The sequence below is a fragment of the Ceratotherium simum genome, chromosome 39 (assembly GCF_057802395.1).
Source record: "Ceratotherium simum simum isolate JZ-2026a chromosome 39, ASM5780239v1, whole genome shotgun sequence".
In the NCBI taxonomy this organism is placed as follows: Eukaryota; Metazoa; Chordata; class Mammalia; order Perissodactyla; family Rhinocerotidae; genus Ceratotherium; species Ceratotherium simum.
This window is the reverse complement of record NC_141938.1, coordinates 710,796-735,528: the sequence shown is the minus strand read 5'-3', so window position 1 is coordinate 735,528 and position 24,733 is coordinate 710,796. Positions and strand designations below refer to the sequence as shown.

The following is a 24,733-nucleotide window of genomic DNA, read 5'->3' as shown; positions in this document are numbered from 1 at the left end:
TGCTGAAGAACAGAGGCTACAGGAATAGCAATAGCACTCGTGGCTCAGCTCCTGGCCCTCCCCCAGTGGTGGCAGGTGCTGCCCATGACATGAGGCTTCAGGAAACACAGCAGTGCCAGTGACCAAGCCCCCTCCCCCTCCTCAGGCAACAGCTACTCCAGTGCCAGTTTTGCTAGCAGCAAGGGTTACATCCAAAACATGGATACCCCCAGAAGGGTCCACGGTGCCCTGACCTGAGGTTTCAAAAAGTCCACCAGAGCCAGAAACTAGAGGCTGCAGGAGCAGCAGTGGTGCTCATGTCACAGCCCCTACCTCTTCCCTAGCAGTGGCAGGTGGCAAGTGTGACCTGAGGGTTCAAGAGCCACAGCAAAACCTGTGACCCAGCCCCCAGTGGTAGTAAACATGAAAACAGCCCTACCAGCAGCAGGGGCTGCATACAAGATCCCAGGCCCCTGGCAATGGCAGCGACATCCATGACCCCAGTCCCACTGACAGCAGTGCTGCCACCACCCCAGATAAGCCAGGAACAGCAGCACAAGTGGTGCATGTGGCAGCAGCACCCAAGCTTGTGGAGAGCAAATGGAGAGCCAGTGGAGGAACACGAGACACAGGCCACCCCAGAAGCAACAGAGGTGCTCATAGCCTGGTGACTCCAGTGGCAACATTGTAACCAGCAACCTCAGAGGCACAAGCAGCACAAGGAGGGCACTGACGACACCTCTGGCAGAGGCAGTGGAGGGTGGAAAGTGCAGGCTCTCCAATACAACCATAAGCAGCTCAGAATCAAGGTAAACAAAGCCTCACCCAAATAAGAAAAGGTGCTTACCGCCACAAATGTGTCATCAGAGGAGCAACTCCCCAAGCACCATGAAGAACTATAGTAACACAGTAGAATAGAAAGAAAAAGACAACACTCTAGAAACCAAAATTGAAGGCACAGAAAATTGTGATCAAACTGACAGAGAATTCAAATAACTGTCACAAAGAAACTCAATGAGTTACAAGAAAACTCAGAAAGACAGTTCACTGAGCTCAGGAACAAAATTAGTGAACAGAAAGAATACTTCACCAAAGAGACTGAAACTCAAACAAAAACAAAAAACAAGAAATAAACAGAAATTCTGGAGATGAATAACACCATTAATGAGATGAAAAATAAAATAGAAAGCACTGGAAACAGAGCAGACCATAAGGAAAAGGGAATTACCAAGCTTGGAGAAAGAAATCTAGACATGATTCAGGTGGAAGAGAAGAGTGAACTAAGATTTTTAAAAATGAAGAAATTCTAAGAGAAATATCTGACTTAGTCAGGAAAAGCAACATAAGACTAATGGGTATCCCAGAAGGAGAAGAGAGGGAGAAAGGAGCAGAGAGCTTATTTAAAGCAATAATAGCTTAGAACTTCCCAAACATGGGGAGGGAACTAGATATACAAGTACATGAAGCTAATAGAACTCCCAGTTATCTCAATGCAAAAAGAACTTCTCCAAGGCACATAATATTAAAACTGCCAAAAGTCAAAGATAAAGAAAGAATATTAAGAGCAGCCAGAGAGAAGAAAATAATTTACAAAAGAACCACATCAGTCTATTAGCAGATTTCTCAGCAGAAACTCTACAGGCTAGGAGAGAGTAGAATGATGTATTCAAAATGTTGAAAGACAAAATCTATCATCCAAGAATACTCTATGCAGCAAAGTTATCCTTCAGATATAAAGGAGAAACAAAGGCTTTCCCAGACAAGCAAAAGCTGAGGGAGTTCATCACCACTAGACCTGCCTTACAAGAAATGATGAGGGGAGCCCTCCTACCTGAAACAAAAAGTGATAGACAGAATCAGAAAATTGAAACTCTATATCAGAGTTGGTTTGTAAACACTTAATTATAACATAAAGTCTAAAGGGAAAGAAAGCATTAAAAATAACTATCACCTCTTCGATTTGGTAACAAACTCACAATAGAAAAGAGGATAATTTGTCACAAGAAGAAGAAGGAGAAAGAGAAGAGGAAAAGGATGGAACCTGCATAGGCTAATAGAGATAGATGCTATCAGCAAAGAAAGGACTATCTCATCTATGAGATCTTTTATACAAACCTCATGGTAACCACAAAATGAAAAATCAGAGCCAGTCACAAAACATAAAGAGGAAACTGAGAAAAAAATCACAAAAACCTACCAAACTGAAATGGCAGACAGATATACAAGGAAAAAGGAATAATGGAAATATAGAATAACCAAAGAACAAAAGACAAAATGGCAGTATTAAGCACTCATATATCAATAATCACTCTAAAAGTATATGGATTGAATTTCCTTTCACACAGATTGGCTGGATGGATGAAAAAACAAGACCCAACAATATGCTGCCTCCAGGAAACACATCTCAGCTCTAAAGACAAACATAGGCTTAGAGCGAAGGGATGAAGATGATACTTCAAGCAAAAGTCAACCAAAAGAACGTGGGTGTAGCCAAAATTATATCAGACAAAATAGATATCAAGCCAAAAAAGATAACAAGAGATAGGAAAGGACATTAAATAATGAAAAAAGGGACTTTCCACCAAGGAGACATAATGCTTATTAATACATCACCACCTCACACTGGAGCTCCAAAGTACATAAAGCAACTATTAACAGACCTAAAGGGAGAAATTGACAGCAACACAATAATAGTAGGGGACTTTATTATTTCAGTGACATCAATGGATAGATCATCCAGACAGAAAGTCAACAAAAAAAATGGGCCTTAAATGAAACACTAGACCAGATGGACTTTTTAGATATATAAATCGAACATTTCATCCAAAAACAGCAGAATATACATTCTTCTCAAGTTCACATGGAACATTCTCAAAGATAGACCATATGTTTGGAAACAAAAGAAGCCTCATAAATTTAAGAAGACCAAAATCATATCAACCATCTTTTCTGACCACAATGGTATGAGACTAGAAATCAACTACAAGAAGAAAGCTGGAAAAGTCACAAATATCTGGAGACTAAACAACATGCTACTAAACAACTACTGGATCAATGATGAAATAAAAAAATACCTGGACACAAACAAAAACACAACATACCAAAACTTACAGAATTCAGCAAAGGCAGTACTAAGTGGGAAGTATATGGCAATACAGGCCTACCTCAAAAAACAATAAACATATCTAATAAACAATCTAACACTATAGCTAAAAGAACTAGAGAATGAAGAAAAAATGAAGCCCAAAATAAGTCGAAGGCAGGAAACAATAAAATTCAGAGTGGAAATAAATGAAGTAGAGGTTAAAAAGACAAGAGAAAGGATCAATGAAACTAAGAGCTGGTTGTTTGAAAAGATAAACAATTGACAAATCTTGACCTAGACTCACTAAGAAAGAAACAGAAGACTCAGATAAATAAAATCAGAAATGAAAAAGGAGAAATTACAATGGATACCACAGAAATACAGAAGATTACAAGGAACCACTAGGAAAAACCCATATGCCAGCAAATTGGATAACCTACAAGAAATGAATAAATTCTTAGAATCATAAAACTTTCCAAAACTGAATCAAGAAGAAATAGAAAATCTGAAAAGACAAATCACAAATAAAGAGATTGAAACAGTAATCAAGGACCTCCCAAAAAACAAAAGTCCAGGGCCAGATGGTTTCCTTAGTGATTTCTACCAAACATTCATGAAGATTCAATACCTATCTTTCTCAAACTCTTCCAAAAAACTGAAGAGGACAGGACACTTCCTAACTCATTTTATAAGGTCAACGTTATCCTGATACCAAAACCAGATGAGGATAACACAGAAAAAGAAATTTACAGGCCAGTATCTCTGATGAACATAGATGCAAAAATCTTCAACAAAATACTAGCAAATCAAATACAACACATTAAAAGGATCATACACCATGATCAAGTGGGATTTATCCCAGGGATACAGGGATGGTTCAACATCTGCAAATCAATTAATGTGATACACCACATTAAAAAATCGAGAATAAAATTCACATGATCATCTAAATAGATGCAGAGATAGCATTTGACAAGATTCAACATCTATTTATGATAAAAAACAACTCTCAATAAAATGGGTATAGAAGAAAAGTACCTCAACATAATAAAGGCCATATATTACAAACCCACAGCCAACATTGTACCCAATGGTGAAAATCAGAAAGCTATTCCTCTGAAAATAGGAACAAGACAAGGATGCCCACTCTTGCCACTCTTACTTGACATGGTATTGAAAGTCCTAGCTAGAACAATTAGGCAAGAAAAAGAAATAAAATGTATCCAAATTCGAAAGGAAGAAGTGAAACTGTCATTATTTGAGATGACATGATTTTTTATACAGAAAATCCTAAAGAATCCACCAAAAAAGCTAGTAGAAATAGTGAATACAGTAAAGTTGCAGGGTACAAAATCAACATACAAAAATTAGTTACTTTTCTACACACTAACAACAAACTAGCAGAAAGACAAATCAAGAATATATCCCGTTTACAATTGCAAGAAAAAGAATAAAATACCTAGGAATAAATTTAACCAAGGAGGTGAAAAACCTATACACTGAAAACTATAAGATATTATTGAAAGAAGTTGAAGAAAACATAAAGAAATGGAAAGATAGTGTGTGCTCATGGGTTCGAAGAATAAACATAGTTAAAACGTCCATATTACCAAAGGTAATATATAGATTCAATGCAATCCCAATGACATTTTTCACACGCAAAAAAAGAATAAAGAATCCTAAACTTTATATGGAACAGCAAAAGACCTGGGACAGCCAAAACAATCCTGAGAAAAAAGAACAAAGGTGGAGATAATACACTCCCTGATTTCAAATTATACTACAAAGCTATAGTAATCAAAACAGCATGGTATTGGCAAAAAACAGATACACAGATCAAAGGAACAGAACTGAGAGCCCAGAAATTAACCCACATGTATGGATACCTAATTCTTTCAAAGGAGCCAAGAACATACAGTGGGTAAAGGAAAGTCTCTTCAATAAATGGTGCTGGGAAAATTGGACAGCCACATGCAAAAGAGTGAATGTAGACCATTATCTGACACCATACACAAAAATTAACTCAAAATGGATTAACAACTTGAATGTAAGACCTGAAACCACAAAATTCCTAGAAGAAAACTTAGGCAGTACGCTCTTTGACATTGGTCTTAGCAGTAATTTTTTGAATATCGTGTCTCTTCAGGCAAGAGAAACACAAGAAAAAATAAACAAATATACTACATCAAACTAAAAAGCTTCTGCACAGCAAAGAAAACCATCAACAAAATGAAAGACAATCTATAAACTGGGACAAAACATTTGCAAATCACATATCCAATAAAGGGTAACATCCAAAATATATAAAGAACTCATAAAACTCAACAGCAGAAAACGAGCAACCTGATCAAAAAGTGGGCAGAGGATGTGAACAGACACTTTTATAAGGAAGATATACAGATGGACAACAGATACATGAAAAGATGTTTAACATCACTAATTTTAGGTAAATGCAAATCAAAACTACCATGAGATATCATCTCATACCTGTCCAAATAGCTATTATTAAAAAAAAAAACAACAAGAAATAACAAGTGTTGGAGAGGATATGGAGAAAAAAGAACACTTGTACACTGCTGGTGTGAATGTAAATTGGTGCAGCCACTATGGAAAACAGTATGGAGATTTCTCAAGAAGTTAAAAATAGAAATATAATAGGATTCAACTATTCCACTTCTGGGTATTTATCCAAAGAACATGAAAACACTAATTTGAAAAGATATATTCACACTCGTGTTCATTGCAGCATTATTCGCAATAGCCAAGACTTGTAAGCAACCTAAGTGCCTACCAATGGATTAATAGATAAGGACGATGTGGTGTATATATATACTATGGAGTACTGCTTGGCAGTAAAAAAAGACAAAACTGTGCCATTTGTGACAACATGGTTGAGCCTTGAGTGTATTATGCTGAGGGAAATAAATCAAATGCAGAAAGACAATGCAGTATGACTTCACTCATTCGTGGAAGGTAAGCAAATAAACACGTAGATAAGGAGAATAGATTTGTGGTTAGTAGAGAGGAAGTGGGTGAGAGGGCTTTGAAAGGGGTAAAGGGGTATGTATGTGTGGTGAGTGATGGAAACTAGACTAGTGGTGGAGAACACAATGTCATCCATATAGAAACTGAAATATAATAACGTACACCTGAAATTTGTGTAATATTAACCAATTAACCAATGTAAATAAATAAATGAATAAATACTATATATGTAAAATAAAAAAATTTAAAAATGTTACAAAGGAAAAAAAGAGCAGGGGGCTGGCCCAGTGGCACATCGGTTAAGTATGCACATTCCACTTCAGTGGCCTGGGGTTTGCCAGTTTGGATCCCGGGCGCGGACCTACCCGTGCTGAGGTGGTGTCCCATATAGAAGAGCTACAACTCTACAACTGTGATATACAACTATGTACTGGGGCTTTGGGGAGAACAAAAAAAGGAAAAAAATAAAAAAGAGGAAGATTGGCAACAGATGTTAGCTCAGGATCAATCTTCCTCAAAAAAAAAGAAAAGAAAAAGGAAAAAAAGAGCAAATCTCAATAAATAAATGGAAGAAAGAAAACACTAGCAATTAAGGAAAAAATTATAGAGGTCACATTAAGAATGGACCATGATTGAAACACAGTTTAAGGGAAATAGAGGACAGGAATGAAAAAAATGAGCAAAATTAAGTTAAGGTAAGGAAAGAGGTAAAAAAGAACCACAGGAAAAAGAAATATGGGAATTAGGCAAAGGAGAGCCACAATACGCATAAGTGTGGTCTTTAACAAAGAAAATCCAGTTAACGAAGAGAGCAAATATTGAAAAAGAGATTTCAAGACATATTTTCAAAAATAAAAGAAACATCGAATTTACACACTTTAAAGAAACACCTTGCATGGGTGGGTGGGAGTTAGTACAGTTACCAAACATGAAATTGTGAATGAATCCATTGGGCAGCTACAGAAATATGTTGAAATATGGCAATACTTATCAAAATTACAGCTACAAGGGCTGGCCCGGTGGCGCAAGCAGTTAAGTGTGAGCGCTCAGCTGCGGTGGCCCGGGGTTCACCAGTTCGGATCCCGGGCACGCACTGACGCACCGCTTGTCGAGCCATGATGTGGTGGCGTCCCATACAGAGTGGAGGAAGATGGGCACGGATGTTAGTCCAGGGCCAGTCTTCCTCAGCAAAAAAAAAAAAAAAAAAAAAAGAGGAGGATTAGCAGATGTTAGCACAGGGCTGATCTTCCTTACACGTACGCAAAAAATTTACAGCTACAAGTTGACCCAGCAATGTTATTTCCAAACTGTAGAAGCAAAATATTGAAAAGAACATGTTTAAAATTAGAGACTTGTTAAAGTCTGGAACACTCACAGAATGGAAAGCTATGTAAATGTAAAAATGTAGGAGAAAGTTGTTTATGTATTGGTGTCAAATCTCTCATATTTTAAGTGAAAAAGAGTGAATATGGTATGCAATGGCTTGAGTGAAAACAAAATTACATATTGTGTATTTGCTTGTTTATACACAAAATATCTCTAAAAGGGCTCAGAAGAAACTGAGATTCCTTCTAAGAAAGACCTTGGTCATGGGGGAAGAGGGGTGGGAAAGGGACTTTTCAGTGTTACCCCTCTGATCCTTTTGAGTTTTAAACTATGTGAATATTTTTATTTCTTCACAAATTTAAATTAGAAAACTTGCATGATGCATTCTAGTCTATGGCAAAGTGGCAGGAAGAAACACACTGTTTTGGGGGTATTCTTTGAATTTCTCTGGGTGACCATGAGGCCTGTCCATTTAGCTGAGAGTTCGCATCCTTGTTTCACGTGGATCCCCATTACTTAAGGTCACCTGGGTGAATCTCAGTTCCTGGTGATGCTGCCAAAGGAGTAGCCGTATCACCTGGCCAGGAGAGGAGAATACTTTGAGCCTTGATGCAGCTGTCTCACTGGCTCCCCTCTGATCTCCCTCATCACATGTTTTCTTTCTGGTCCCTGCAGCTTCAGGCATCCCTGTCTCCATGGCTCCTCTCAGGGCCCTCACCTGCACGCCATAGGGGACCATGAGGACGGTGAAGCTGCTGAGGTGGGTGCAGTGGCAGGTGGTGCTGGTGTCTCTGGTGTCCACCACCCTGCAGCCTGTGGTGGCCCAATGACCACTTCCATTCTGGCCATGCTCCCAGAAGACACAGAACACCCTCTACCTTGGCCCAGGGGTCACTGACTGTAGGAACAGGGTGAAGGTGTGAGCTAGTGGTTCCGGTGCTCAGAAATGATGACCTAACCTGGCTCATTAAGGGCTTTCCTGGGGAGATGATGAATCCACAGGGGAGCACCCCTGAACCCCGAGGCTGTGCCCAGGACTCAGGACTCTTCCACACCCACACCTCCATCCCACCTGGACTCATGTGGTTAAACATGAAGGTGACTCGGAAGCCGAGGTTCTGGGTGTCATTGTTGCTCATAAAGGCGGTGACGACATCTGAGAGCAGGACAGAGGAGACTTCCTGCAGCAAGTCCTTGTGTGTCTCATGTACAACTGCCTGCTCCCCAGGCTCCAGGACCAGGGGGGCCTCAGCCAGCAACTTACCCATCCCTGGTGTGGAGACAAGGTGCACCATAGAAGGGCCTGCAGGACGAGGGCAAGACTGACATCTCAGAGTCCCCACCAGGGCCCCCTCCCCCACACATTTTCTGCTCAGATGGACTCTTCATTTTTGGCTCCACCCACCCTACACTTTCCTTTAATCTCTAGATCTCTGTGTGTCACATCCTGGCTGTCTTGTCTCATTGCAAGATCTCAGTGGCCTTCCCCTCCCCCACTCAGCCATTACCAGAGTCACTGGATTCCTGTGCCACGTCCCAGTTCAACTGCATCTTTGCATAGCTTTGGTCCAAGGTGAATCACCAAATCCTTGCTCCTGCACCTTCAGAGACAGTTCTGTAGTAGCAGCAATGGCTTGGGGGATGGGACAAAGTCAGGTTATTTCTTTGAATAATGGGATTAGATTTTTCAGTATGCTGATAAACCACAGGAACTTTAAGTACTGCAATAAGAGTAATGTCGCTGGTTTAACACTGTTATTTGAGCATTTTTAAAAGCTGAAAGCCAAAGTGTCTGCAAAGGTTGCAGTTATTTAGAAAGCATTCTACTAAGCCTGTTAATCACAAGAAAAGGAAGAAAATGGTAATGGACAAGGCAAGGCTTCTATTGCAGTGACTGTTAAATCTGAGGTGGGTATTTGCAATTCAAAGTCTGACAAGGGTCTAGTATCCGGAATATGTAAAGAGTACTTACATCTCAATAACAAGACAAATAACCCAATCTAAAAACAAGTGAAAGATTTGAATATATATTTCTCCAAAGAAGATATAGAAAGTGCCAATAAGAACATGAAAAGATCCTTAACATCATTAGTTATTAGGTAAATGACAATTAAAACCACAGTGAGATAACCACTTCACACCTACTCAGATGGCTGTAATCAAAACCTAAAAAAATAACAAGTGTTGGCAACACTATGGAGAAACTGGAACTCTTATACATTGCTGGTGGCAATATAAATGGTGCACTCTGGAAAAGTTAGGCAGTTTCTCAAAATGTTAAACATACAGTTACTATATGACCTAGCAATTCCACTCCTAGGTATCTACCCTGAAGATATGAAAACATATGTCCATACAAAGACATGAATGTTAATTGCTTTATTATTCATAACAGCCCCAAATCAGAAACAAGCCAAATGTCCACCAACTGGGGAATAGACAAATATAAGGTGTATAACCATATAATGACATATTATTTGGCAAAGCAAAGGAATGAAGCACTGATATAGGCTACAACATAGATGAACTTCAAAAATACTAAGCTGAGTGAAAGAAGCCAATCACATAAGACCACATGTTGTATGATTCCATTTGTATAAAATGTCCATAACAGGCAAATCTATACAGACAGAAAGCAGATTAGTGGTTTCCAGGGGCTGAGGGTTGTGGGGACTGGGGAGCAACTGCTAATGGGTATGTGATTTCTTTTTGGGATGATGAGAATGTTCTAAAGTTATTCAGTGGTGATAGTTGCATGACTTTGTGATTACACTAAAAACCATTGCCTTACACATTTCAAGTGAGTGAATTTATGGTATGTAAATTTTATCTCAATGACACTGTTGAAAAGCACTTGATCGAGGTGAGTCTGCCCAGTAATTGCCATCTACATATGGTGAAGTTAAAAAAAAGTCTGGACGTGCTTTCTTTAAAACAAAAATAAGAATCATTAATAAAATGATTGCAGTCCTTTCAAAATGCCTGGAATAAAGTCCGAAAAGGTGGAAAAGTATTAAACAATTACCAGATTATTTCAGGATAAAGGAGTCAGAGGACAATTTTGTGGCCAGCTTTTAATATTCTACCCACCATCTCCCCGGATATTACCGGTGCTTAAAGAGCTGGGAAAATTGCACAAAAATAAACGTGTGTTTCAACAATGAAACCACTGATATAATGTTATTTAAGATTGTACTTAAAATAGATAAAATAGTTATGTAATTTTCAACTTTCCGTGCTTACTTGTGTTCTCTTCATTTCCAAGCAGTGTTTAGTTTATGTTTGAATACCTTATTTTTATTAATACAATTGCTGGTATTTTATGTTATAATTATATAAATGATATATTGTAATGATATAGTTATTGATATTTGTATATGTTTATTTTTGCTTATCAATTTTCAATTTTTTAAGCTTTTGTGGTTGAAACAAAAAGGAATTTGTTTCCCAGGGCTTCATTTTATTATGTGAGTTCTGAATTCTTCTGAATAAAATCCTGAGATATGAGTGTGGTCACTTGGCTCCAATGGGACAGTCTTTCTAGAAGAGGAAGGAGTTAGGTGGTGAACAGGTAGAGCAGGAGCCTGGAGCAGACCCAGGTACTTACCTGTGCCTGCAGGAGCACTCAAGGTCAACCAATTGGAAAGGGCCTTGCTTAACCCTCTCAGGACATCGTCCAGGCCAATGAGCAGGTTAGTGGCCACACAGTGCTTCTTTGAAGGGGGCAGGACCTCTAGGTCCCCGGGGGTCTCCAGTAGCTTATACACCTCTTTTATGACATCCTGGGGGGATAGGGACACAGAACCAGTGAGCAATGGACCAAAGGGTCTGCATGAAGACCCTGCCACCCAGCGCAGAGAACAGACACTAGAGACTATCTATTCAGAGAATAACAGTGGCACTGAATTAGATTCCTTGGATGGTCCTTGCTGCTTAGATCTCAGCCACTCAGAGGCCACACTGGGCTGGGAATGCCAAAGATCACATACACCCGAAATCCAGAACCAGCAATAGGGAAAGAACCATAAATTAGTGCACCTGGGTGTCTTTAGAAGTGCTTCTAAACATCTGAGTGCCCAGCCTTCTCTCCCCCATGGGTGAGGGGCCAGTTTCAGTGTCCATACAAGGGAACTTAGCTCCACCCCTACCAAAGTAACCCAGGTCTTTATAGGATTCCCATATCTTGTCTCTTTTTTGGTTCCGAAATTACCTGGCTGGTGTTCTTGGCCAAGGCTGGCTTGAAGTCTTGGAATAGCTGCTGGACTTCGTCAAAGAAGTGGGAGAGGCTCTGGGGAGAGGGGACATGGGGGTGGTCAGAGATCCTGAAGGGGGAGCTGGGGAAGAGGGCGGACGCAAGATGGTGTTGGCGAAGTTCTCTCTGCTTCCTGGTCTTCCGCTGAGGCTTCACTCACCTGGCTGTTGACTTCAGAAGGTTGTGTCCATGAGGAGAAAGGGACCTCTGTAGGGAAAAGAGGCAAGAGTACCATTGGCATGTGTGTGCGTGCATGCTTGTGAGTGTGTGAGCATGCTTGTGTGTGCCTGCCTTTTGTGAATGTATGTGTGAGAGTGCATACGTATGTGTGCACATGTGGCATACTTGTGTGTCCAGACCATATACCTTCACAGACAGTAGAGTTTGGACCATTCAAAGGCCCAGACCTCTCCACTCAGTTGTGGCGGCAGTGGCATCTGTAGCTGCCCCTCACACTGATGCAGTGGGTGGAGTTGTGGCAATGGTATTTTCCAGAGCTGCACTCATCCACGTCTGGAGACATAAAAAGGAGGGTCAGTCTCCTATCCCAGCCCTGCCCAGGCCTCCTGTCTACTCATCACCCCCAGCCTTACTTCCCTTCCCCATCTTCTCAAGGTCAGCCATCAAGGAGTCCACCGCAGCGGAGATGGACACCATCTGGTGATAGCGCTCTCTACTCTCCAACAACCTGAGAGCAGGGGTTGGCAAACTACCATCCACAGGCCAAACCCAGCGACTGCCTGTCTCTGTATAGTCCATGACCTAAGAATGCTTTTTATGTTTTTAAATGGTCAAAAGTAAAATCAAAAGAAGAGCCATTTTTTGTGACACAGGAATATTATATGAAATTCAACTTTTAGTATCCATAGATAAAACTTATTGGAAGGTAATCACACCTATTCATTTACATGTTGTCTGTGGCTGCTTTCACAATATAATGGCAGAGTTGAGTAGTTGTGACAAGGACCTTCTGGCCCACAAAGCCTAAGATATTTACTATCTGGTCCTTTACAGAAGGGGCTTGCTGGTCCCTACATTGAAGCAAGGTAGGTAAGAGGGGGAAGTATGTGACTGAGTGTGTGTGTGTGTGCACGTGTGTTATATCTCAGGTCAGAGATGCTTGGTGGATGATAGAATAATAGATATGATAGAATAATCTTCAAAGATGTCCAAGTCCTAATCCCTGGAAGCAGTGAATATGTTACCTTTCATGCAAAAGGAATTTTGAACTTTGTAACAGGGTCTTGAGATAGGAGGATTAATCTGGATGATCTGGGTGTCCCTGATGTAATGACAAGGAACCTTATAAGATGGAGGGAAGAGTTCAGAGAGGAGAGGAGATGATAGATATGGTGCTGGCATTGGAGGAAAAAGAATTCTTAAACCAAGGCATGTGAGCAGCCTCTGGCTGCCAGAAAAGGCAAGGAAACAGATTCTCCCCTAGAGCCTCTAGAAGGAACCATTTAAAATTTGTGACCTCCAAAACTGTAAGAGAATAAATTTATATTGTTTTAAACTGCTAAGTCTGTGGTAACTTGTTATATTAGCAATAGGAGACGAAAACAGTGGTCCATTCAGTTATCTGGGAATTGCTTCCAGCCAAATGGCATTGGTATCAGCAGCTAGTGTTGCTACAGGTGTTTGGTGGGTGATGTGGAGCTGTGCTTGTCTAGCTCACAAACCCCCAACCCCATTGGTAATGCTTCCCTTCAACCTTCTGTTGCTCCAGCCATAGCTCTACCCTCCAGGTTTCTGGGCTCACACAGCCCTCAGAATTTCCCACAGCCTGTGGAGTGGGTCTGTTATAAATGCCATACCCAGGGGGAACTGGTTTTGGCCCCAACATGTCTCAGGCATCCCTGCTATCTTCTCATCTAGGGGAAGTTCCTTCTCAGAGCAGTTTCTGGATGAGAAATGAGGAAGCCACATGATTGTGGTTGTAGCGCTGAGTAAGGGAGGGTGTCTTCAAATCTATCTTCCCCTCTTCTCTAGTTAGGAGAGAAATTTGATCCTCTTTTGCTAATTTGGCGACCAGTAGAGTGGAGCTTGGACAATATTTGTGACAGTTTTTTCTGTCTGTAACTTAGATGGTGGTGTAGGAAGAGCACCTTTTAACTTAAGATTAGAGATTTTTCTTCTTTGGGGATGGTGAATAGCTTATAAACAGTATAAAGCTCCCAGCAAGACTGATGTTTAAAAACGAAATCCTTTCAAAGCAAATACATTGCTGTCACATTTCTTAATGTGAAAATGTTGAAAAGATTTAAAACGTTGAAGAGATGTTGAAAGATTTAAAATTTACTTTTCTTTTTGTGTATACTAAATATCCCTTGTCTCTTAGTCATTTCAAATGCTTTAAAACATTGCTCAACTATATAAATAATAAAAATATTATGTGGAAATTATGTGAAAATTAATAATGTATTTAAAAATCATCAATTAATCTGTATATTAAACTTTTCTTAAAAGTGTATTGTACTCAACTTTATAAGATAAACAGCTTAATATTCAGTTTTTTAAAAACTTAACCTCTTCAAGTGTAGGTATTATTGTTCCTGACTTACAGATGGGGAAACTAGCACCATAAATTTCAAAAATCTTGGCCAAAATCAAAGCTAAGTGTCAGGGCCAAGGTATGACCACAGCTCTGATTACTGACCAGAGTTCTTCCTAGTTATTCATTTATGCATATTTCTAGAGTGCCTTCTGTGTACTAGGCACTGGAGTGCAGTTGTGAGAAAGACACTATCTACTCATGCAGTGGAAGGTTTATGAATGGCAACTATTTCTTTTCACAGTTCTTTGATTGATATTGCATTTGTCTACAGGTCTGTCTGCTCACTGGAGAACAAGCTCCGGGAGACTAGGATTATCTTTTACAGGTTGATTTGCAGTCCTTGGCACACAGCTCAGAGCAGTGACAGACAATCGAATCATACCAATGGTGACAGTATCGTCTAAATACTACTAAAAGGGGTGTGAAGAGTTTTAAGATTGAAATATATTTATGAAGAAATGCTTGAGATGAATAAGAAGAAAGATTAGGGAGAAGAAAAGTCATTGGCATACAATAGTTACCACTTGGCAGCATGTTTTTCTATTTTAAACAGAGCTTGGAAAGCATTTCAATTTAGTTCATCAAGAGCTTTCTCATTTAGCTCTATTCATAATTATCCCCAAAGTGGAAACAACCCAAATATCCTTCAGTGGGTGAATGGACAAACTATGGTATTGCCATACAATGAAATATTACTTAGCAATAAAAGGGGATGAATTATTGATATGCAAAACATGGATGAACCTCAAAAACATTGTACTCAGTGGAGAAAACCTGACTCAAAAGGCTACATATTATATTATTCCATTTATATAACATTCTCAAAAGACACTACTATAGGTGAAAGGAACTAGATTAGGGATTCCTGGGGGTGTAGAGGTGACAATATGTATAAAGAGACAGGATGAGGGAGTGTTTTATGGTAATGGAACTCGTTGTTCTGGATCCTCATTGTGGTGGTGGTAACCCAAATCTATACATGTGTTAAAATTCATAGAAGTGTCCACAAAAAGGAAAATAAAAGTCAATGAAAAGGTTCTGAACTTATCTTTGTACCTTAAATTATTCTCCATTATTCAGCATCAGTTGTTTACAATCTTTAACTATTGCATATGATGTTGCAATAAAGAACCTTCTGAATACACCCTAACATGTCATTGTAAGTGTAAACAAGAACAGGAAATTGGAGGATTGGGCCCCTAACAGACCCCAGGGAGCTCAATCCTGTGTTCTCAGACCTAAGTGACAACGGCTCCAAGGCTCCTTAGAGTTGACACGATGAGGTGGAGTGTGGGAGTGTCATGGGAAGAGAGGTGGAGGGAACATGTGACATGGGAAGCTACTCACCCTGACAAGTGTTGTCCTTCTCACTTCTGAATTTTGTGCCTTGTGAAAGGAGCTCATACCCAGAGTTGCACTCACAGTAGTGACTTCCCTCTACGTTGTGACAATCTTCCAGGCTTCTGCAAGACATGTGTAAAGGTGGGCCACACTCATTGATATCTGGAACACAAGTGGGAACTGCTAGGAGCATCCAAAATTCTGGTTAGGATTGGTAGCGACCATATTTAAATAATTTTACCACTTGTATTTTCTTTTTAAACAAAATACTGTGTTTACAGGAGAAAACTTGGAAAGCAGAAAATGCATAAAACACATAAATATCCAACCAGTGAGAATGAAAAAAAATTTTTAAGAGGAAAACAGTATAATGAACACACGTGTACCTATCACTCAGCTTTACCAATTATGAAGACAGCACGACTATTTTTTCACCTATCCCTCACCTCCCCTGGAGTCAGACCACAGATTTTGGTATACATAAGTTATTCCAGGATTTTAAAATATTTTGTGACTACTTTTCTATGTAAAAATAAGAAATGATTTTAATGCCTATAGATATGCCATGGTAGGAATATTTCTGATTTCATCCAACTCATGGCCAACTGGACAGGAGTCAGAATGCTGTAGTTTGAGATGTGGGTCCAGAGTCACCACTTCCTCGTTGTGTGACTTTGGATGAGTTACTTCACCTCTCAGGGCCCAAGTTTCCTCACGTATAATATGGCACCAGCAGTGGCTTTCTCAAGGGGTTGATCTGAGCCTCTTAGGGGGCAGTGTTTGAGAGCTTTATGAACTTCAAATTAACACTTTCTGAATTCCAGCTGTATGACTATTTGTGTGAGCCTGAGCAAGCTACCTCCCAAAGTCTCAGTTTCCTTATCCATAAATCAGGAATAATAATAGTATCCACTCATCTGGTTATTGTGTGGTTTAAATTAATTTTAATTTCAGAAATAGTGTTTTACAAATGGCAAATGGCCATCCTGGCATGTGATTTCATGTCGTAGTTAATTTTGGATGGAGGAACTGAGATTCTGGCTTAAAAGGAGTTTCTTGCAAACTAGTACTAGAGTTGGTGGAACATCCCAAATCTCTGATCACTGCATGGTCCTCTCCCTATCTTCCTCCTTCACCATGCTGCCTCTGTCTTTGACCAATTAACAACAAGAGCAACAAAATGTATTGACTTATTATCAAGTGCAAGACACAGTTCTAAGTGTTTTGCATGTATTAATTTATCATTTATATGTTTTTTTATTAAGGTGAAATTTACATAAAATCAACCATTTTAAATTGAACAATTCACTGGTGTTTAGCACATTCACAATGTTTTGCAACCACCACCACTATCTAGTTCCAAAACATTTTTATCACTCCAAAAAAACCTCCTACCCATTAAGTAGTCACTCCCCATTCCCCACTCACCCAGCACCTGGCAATTACCAATTGCTTTGTGTTTCTATGGATGCCACATATATGTATTAATTAATTTAAAGCACATAATAAATAAATGAGTTGATACTATCATTACTCTTGATTTATGGATAAGGAAATTGAGACACTGGGAGGTGAAACAATTTGCTTGGGCTCACACAGCTGGTCAGTAATACAGCTAGAATTCAGACAGTCCAGCTCCAAATCCTAAGCTCTAAACACTATACCCATTGACCATGAGACCTGATTGCCCTGTTTCTTGGCTCCTCTCTCCTACCCTTGGCAAAGAACTTCAGTCTGCTTCATGGTCTGAGGACTCTAGATGTCCCCAAATTTCTGATGACCCCCTCAACCATCCGTTAGCCTCTTTACCTGTACAGACCTCCGGGGGATTGCTAAAGATGGTCTTTCCAGACAGAGAAGTGAATCTAGTGTCACAGCAGCAGAAAGTGGCATTGGTACAATACGCATTCCATAGGCACCGAGCACAGGGAGCTGTGGGTAATGGTCATATGGGTTTGAAGGCCCTTATAAGATGCCAGCTGCCAGTTGAGAACAAGAAGGTGGAGGGTGGGGAGGGAAGAGATGCCTGTCTTCATACAAAGAAGAGCCCTTGGTAATAGACCAGAAGTTTAGAGAAGAAGCAGGGTCAGTTTCTCAAAGCCTAAGAAGACCACTCCCAGGAATGTCTTTGCTAGTGTCAAGTTCCTTTCCTCAGCTTCAGGTGATGGATGGGATTTGTTTGAACATACTCACCTCCAGTCTTCTTGGAAACACCTCCCAACGATATTAGCAGGACACAGAGCCCTAGAACAGAGACGCACAAGGTGAACATGGCTGAAGAATAAGATCCAGAGCACCCACAGGAATAGCTACTTCCACTTGGTTAAATGGCCTCTCTCCTATGGCCCCATGGTGTCTAGCAACATCCCAGTGTTTCCTTCTAGACAGGCTCTTAGACTTTCCCACAGGACCTCGGGGTGGGGGGGCACAGATTTCCCCTTTTATTTTCCAGAAGCTTCCTGAAGAATTGATAGCAGCAGGCTTTTAGTATGGGGATCAAAATCTACACAGATAGAAAATAACAGGCACACATATTAGACCATGTATTCCCATCCATTTTATAAGATACATCTTATGAAGAAACTCCGTGGATCTGGCTGTCTTTATTCAGACACTATTAGTTCTTCACAGTTCAGGATCTTGCTTCTTTTGAAGTAGCTTAAATCCATCTTCACTTCCAGGCTGGCCTGAAATTGCATCACTGGTCTTGGAGTTTAACACAACTAAATTTGAATCCTAGCTCTGCCACTCACTGGCTCTGTGACTTTGTGAAATATCTTAATTTTTTACTGTTTAATAGAAAATTTCAAACATACTAAAAAGTAGAAAAACAGTCAGCCGAACCTCTGAGTATCAATCACTCTGCTATAATAATTACAAACTTGTGACCACTTTTATTTCATCTACACCTTTACTCACTCTCCTGCCTCCAGTGGATTATTTGGAGGTAAATTCCAGGCATCATATTATTCCACAGTACATATTCTAAGAACAAACTTATTTAAAGGTAATAACAACAAAAATTGTATAGATAGTAAATTGAAAAATCATAAAATGAGCTGCACATTTGCCTCTGGCTGCAAGTTCAAACCACTTCCTTCTTTGAGAGGTTGATAGAACTGAACATATGTCCTTTTTGTTCTTATCCTTCTGAGGAATAGTGCAAGAGCAAGCTAGGAATCAAGCAGAAGACAGAAAAGTTTCTCCAAAGGAATAAAGAACACTAAAATGGTTTTAATTGAAGATTCTCATAATTCTACCTACCTGGATGAAATGCAAAATAGCTACTCCTCAGGGTGCAGGAAGCTGAAACCTGAACAGTGGAGAATTCTATCCTGAGCTGTGAACCAATATTTCTTGTTGAAGCAAATCACATGTGCCCTTGAAGAACTGACTTAGGAAACAGCTAACTTGGATGCTTTCTTCCCCTTTCCCCACCCAATTTAAACTTATCAGCTCTCTCTGTTCTGCTTTTTATTTTTTGCTTAGTATTAGTACTACAGGCAAACCTCATTTTATTGAGCTTTGCTTTGTTGCACTTCGCAGATATTGCCCTTTTTACAAGAACCTCTATCAGCAAAAAGATTATGACTTGCTGAAGGTTCAGATGATGATTGGCATTTATTTTAGCAATAAAGTATTTTTAATTAAGTTATGTGCATTGATTTTTAAAACATAATGCTATTGCACACTTAGACTACAGAATAGTGTAAACATAACTTTTATATGCAGTGGGAAACCAAAAAATTCATATGACTTGCTTTATTGTGAAATTCACCTTATTGTGGTGGTCTGGAATGGAACACACAATATCTCTGAGGTATGCCTGTATTTAGACTGCCAGCCTTCTTGCTGATGTTCCTGAATTCCTAATGATGAAAAAGTGAGTGATGCTGATTGTATTTAGAGGTCCTTTCTAAAAGAGTAAATCTGCTGGTCTCTGGCCAATGATACAGTCCAGTACTGTTAAACAACAGTAAAATATCTGCCTAGCTAATATTCATTGAGTACCTCCTATATCTTGAGTCTTGAACTTACATATGTTACTCTTTTTCATTCTTGCTACTCCCCATTGCTTTCACCCTAGTAATTCCAATCAAACAAGAGCGTGTTGAGGTGGGAATTCTCTAACAAATTTACAGTTATTAGTTTTATGATGTTGGACACATCCATTAAGATTTTTATAATATGAACATAGTTATTCTCACCAGGTTTTGGGAGGATTCCATGAGATAAAGCAGATAAAGCACCCGACACATTATGTGGTCTACTGGAAATACCTAACAAAAAATGCCCTTCATATACTTCTACGTGCAAAGTAATTATTTATGCAAATATTAGTTATTTCCATTATTATACCAACATTAGATTACCTTATATTAATTTTTGCTTTTAATTTTATTAAGTTCCTTAAAATTGTTCAATTGTCTCTATAAATAGAGCTGGTATTAATATCTCATTTAAATGACTTAAAAGTTTTATGTCTTATTTTAAATTGATAAATTATACAACCACACATTTGCTTGTTAAAAATATGTCTCGTAACTATAGGTCAACATCCCCAACGACTATAGATGCAAAAATTCTCAATAAAATACTAGGAAATTGAATTCAGCAGCACATTTAAAAGATAATGTCAGATTTATCCCTGAGATGCAAGGATGGTTCAAGATATGCAAATCAACGAATGTGATACATCACATTAGTAAAATGAAAGAAAAAACCATATGATCATCTCAGTAGATGCAGACAAAGCGTTTGACAAAATTCAACATCCGTTCATCATAAAAACTCTTAATAAATTAGGCATAGAAAGAACATATCAATTTAATAAAGGCCATATATGACAAGCTCACAGCTCACATCATACTCAATGGTGAAAGGTCGAAAACTTTTCCTCTAAGATCAGTAACAAGACAAGGGAACTCGCTATCACTTCAATATAGTGCTGGAAATACTAGCCAGAGCAACCAGGCAAAAAAAAAGAAATAAAACGGTATCAGAATTGGAAAGGAAGAAATAAAATTGTCTCCATTTGAAGATGGTATGATTTTATATATAGAAAATCCTAAAGAATCAACAGAAAAAAAACTGCTAGATCTAATCAATGAATTCAGTAAAGTTGCAGAATGTAAAATTAACATACAAAAATTAGTAGTGTATCTATATACAAACAACAAAATTTATGAAAAGGAAATTAAAAAATTGATCACATTTACAATAGCATCAAAAACAATAAAATACCTAGGAATACATTTAACTAAGGAGGTGAAATATCTGTATGCCGAAAACTACAAGACATTGAGAAAAGAAATTGAAGAACATACGTACAGATGGAAAGGTACCCTGTGTTCATGGTTTGGAAGAAATAACATTGTTAAAATGTCAATACTACCAAAAGCCATCTATAGATTAAATGCAATCCCTATCAAGATCCCAATGGCATTTTTTATAGAGGTATAAAAACACTCATAAAATTTATGTGAAACCACAAAAGACCCCAAATAGCCAAAGAAATCCTGATAAAGAAGAACCACACAAGAGGCATCACATTTTCTGATTTCAAGCTATACTATAAAGCTATAGTCATCAAAACAGTATGTTACAGGCATAAAAACAGACAAATAGACAAATGGGACAGAATTGAGAGCCTAGAAATAAACCTAAGCGTAAACAGTAAACTAATATTTGACAATGGAGCCAAGAATGCTCAATGAAGAAAAGACAGTCTCTTCAATAAATGGTGCTTGGAAAATTGGATATTCATATGTAAAAGAATTAAACTGGACCCATATCTTACACCACTCACAAAAATTAACTGAAAATGGATTAAAGACTTCAATTTAAGACATAAAACCACAAAAGTCATAAAAGAAAACATAGGAATAAAGCTCTTTGACATGGGTCCTGGTAATGATTTTTTGGATATGATGCCTAAAGCACAAGCAACAAAATCAAAATAAACAACTAGGACTACATCAAACTAAAAAGCTTCTACACAGCAAAGAAACCATCAACAAGGTGAAAAGACAATCTATGGGATGGGAAGAAGTATTTGTAAACCATATATTTGATAAGGGGTTAATATCCAAAATATATAAAAACTCATACAATTCAATAGGAAAAAAAATAACCCAATTAAAAAACGGACAAAAGATCTGAATAAACACTTCTCCAAAGAAGACATGTGAAACGTCAACATGAAAGTTCAACATCACTAGTCATTAGGTAATTGCAAATTAAAACCACAATGAGCTATCACCTCACAGCTGTTAGAATGGCCATCATTAAAAAGACAAGAGACAACAAATGCTGGCTTGGATATGAAGAAAAGGGAACCCTTGTGCACTCTTGGTGGGGTTATAAGTTGGTACAGCCACTATGGAAAATTGTATGGAAGATCATCAAAAAACTAAAAATATAACTACCATGTGATCCAGCAATTCTACTTCTGGGAATATATTCAAAGATAATGAAAACACTAACTTGAAAACATATCTGAGGTCGTGGGAGTCAAGATGGCGGCGTAGGCAGACTCTGAACTCACCTCCTCCCGTGGACACAGCCAATTTACAACTACTCGTGGAAAAATTACCCCTGAGACAGAACTGAAAACTGGATGAGAGGAACTCCTGCAACAACGGACAATCCTAACTGGGGTGGAAGAGGCAGAGACTCCCTTCCGGAGAGGAAAATCGCCGCCTTCACAAGCCGCCAGCGTCACGGCCGCCGGGAGCAGCTCACAGGTACGCAGCCTCCCGGGAGGCGCGGGGCCCTGAGCCGGGGAGCGCCCCCGCTGTGGGCATTTTGTGGACCCAGCACAATTGACACCAGTGGCATAATATCTGACCTTGCCTGCTACTAAAGCATTGGGGAGCACCCCCAGAAAACCCGGTTCACAAAGAAACTAAAACTGGCTCTTAAAGGGCCCGCGCATAAACTCACCCGTTCCAGAAAGCATCCTAAAATCACCAGAAAGAAAGGTGCACACTGCTTTGGTGACAAGAGACTCACCTAATAGGCCCTGAGTGCATCTCGGTGAGGGGTGAGACCTCTCCAGGGACTGGGACATTGGCGGCGGCCATTGTTGTGGCCTGGTGTGAGCGTGCTGACACAGACGCCATTGGAGTTTTCCCTGAGACCTGCTAGCCCAGGGTCTGCTCCACCCACTAGAGCACCGATTTAATCCAGCTCAGCCATGGCAGGCAGCCCACCCTAGAGACTGGCCCCACCTAACAACAAGCCCTCAGGCAACGTGTGGGCCTGCATAGATTGGTGACTGGATTTTCTGCAGCCTGGCAACTGAGCTGACTTGAGCGGGGCAGGGTGTACACAAGGAGCGGGTGGAGAGTGTGGGGTGGTGGCGGAGTGTGTGGGGCTCCCGCCGTGGAGAGACTGGGTCCGCTTGGGGAGGTCGGGGCGCTCACACGGGGCAGGACTGTGTTGACTGTGTGTGTGGACCTCTGGGCGGCAGGGCTTGTCAGCTGCAGAAGACTTGTGCTTCTCAAAGACCCACATAGGAGGTTTGCCCCACCTTCCAAAGCCTGAAACAATTGGGTGCTCCTGTGCCTGAGGCCAGCCCCACCCAGCTGCAATCCTCAGAGAGCTAACAAGAGACCTAATAGGCTAGAGGTTTACAGCAATTCTAAGGCCCTGAGCCTAACAACCTGCCACACTGGGGGCCTACTCACTTAAAAGAAATACTGCAACACAAGTGTGGTATTAGAACTTACAGCCAACTGTGCTGGGGCTCCCCACACCTGATAAAGAGACTGAAGGGCCCACAACAACTACAAGCAGCTGAGCATTACAACAGCTGGCCAGGAGCATAACTCAGCCTCCCTGGGCGCCTATAGGGAGAGCTAACAGGCCACAATAGAAGGACACACGTAGCCCACATAGGGGCAACCCCTGGAACATTGAGAACTGAGGGAAGCACACTGGAAGCCTCCTAAGCCATCACTTACATAAGGTCACCTATCCAAGAGCAGGAGACGTAGCTGACCTACCTAATACGTAGACACAAGCACAGGGAAAGAGGCAAAATGAGGAGGCAAAAGAATACATTCCAAGTAAGGGAACAGGACAAAACCCCAGAAAAGGAACTAAGTGAAACAGAAATGAGCAACCTACCTGACAGAGAGTTCAAACTAAGAGTGTTAAGGATGCTCACTGATCTGGGGAGAAGAATAGATGAACTCAGTGAGAATGTCAACAAAGAAATGGAAGATATAAAAAAGAACCAATCAGAAATGAAGAATACAATACTGGAAATGAAAAACTCATTAGAGGGACTCAAAAGCAGAGTAGAGGATACAGAAGAACGGATCAGTGAGCTGGAAGAAAGACTAGAAGAAATTACCCAAGGTGAACAGGTAAAAGAGAAAAGAATTAAAAAGAGTGAGGACAGTCTAAGGGACCTCTGGGACAACATCAAGCGCACTAACATCCGTGTTATAGGTGTCCCGGAAGGAGAAGAGCGAGACAAGGGGGCAGAGAATCTATTTCAAGAAATAATAGATGAAAACTTCCCTAACCTAAGGAAGGAAACAGACATCCAGGTACAGGAGGCACAGAGAGCCCCAAACAAGATAAACCCAAAGAGGCCCACACCAAGACACATCATAATCAAAATGTCCAGAATTAAAGATAAAGAGAGAATCCTAAAAGCCGCAAGAGAATGTCAAGTTACATACAAAGGAAACCCCATAAGGCTATCAGCTGACTTCTCAGCAGAAACCTTACAGGCTAGAAGAGAATGGCACGATATATTTAAAGTGCTAAAAGGAAAAAACTTACAGCCAAGAATACTCTACCCAGCAAGGTTATCGTTCAAAATGGAAGGAGAGATCAAAATTTTCCCAGATAAGCAAAAATTAAAGGAGTTTGTCACCAAGAAACCAGTGTTACAAGAAATGTTAAAGGGACTGATTTAAGGGGAAAAGAGAAGACCACAAATAGGAAAAATTATCTATTTCCACGATTAGAACGTAATGGATACAAATGCACAAAAAGAGGTTAGATATGATATCAAAAACATAAAAGGAGGGAGGAGGGTAGTTAAAGAGTACAGCTTTCAGACAGAGGTCAAACTAAAGTGACCATCAATTCTGTATAGAAGAAGTAAGGAACAGAGAAGGACTACTTAAACACTGAGGAAAAAAAAAAAAAGTTAAAAAATGGGAGTAAGTACATACTTATCAATAGC

At 39.9% G+C, this 24,733-nt stretch overlaps 1 pseudogene across 1 annotated transcript in view; it reads right to left on the bottom strand.

Annotated features, from left to right (window-relative positions):
* Positions 1 to 22,702, bottom strand: part of LOC101400758 (adhesion G protein-coupled receptor E2-like) — a 35,677-nt pseudogene extending 12,975 nt beyond the window's left edge. Inside the window, exons 1-10 of the transcript XR_015550172.1 lie at positions 22,540 to 22,702; positions 17,719 to 17,769; positions 15,532 to 15,647; positions 11,994 to 12,140; positions 11,788 to 11,834; positions 11,586 to 11,663; positions 10,983 to 11,157; positions 8,884 to 8,990; positions 8,454 to 8,678; positions 8,094 to 8,269 (exon numbers count right to left, since the gene is read on the bottom strand). The product of XR_015550172.1 is annotated as an adhesion G protein-coupled receptor E2-like (transcript). The remainder of the gene's footprint in view (positions 1 to 8,093; positions 8,270 to 8,453; positions 8,679 to 8,883; positions 8,991 to 10,982; positions 11,158 to 11,585; positions 11,664 to 11,787; positions 11,835 to 11,993; positions 12,141 to 15,531; positions 15,648 to 17,718; positions 17,770 to 22,539) is intronic.
* Between the last annotated feature and the right edge of the window lie 2,031 nt (positions 22,703 to 24,733).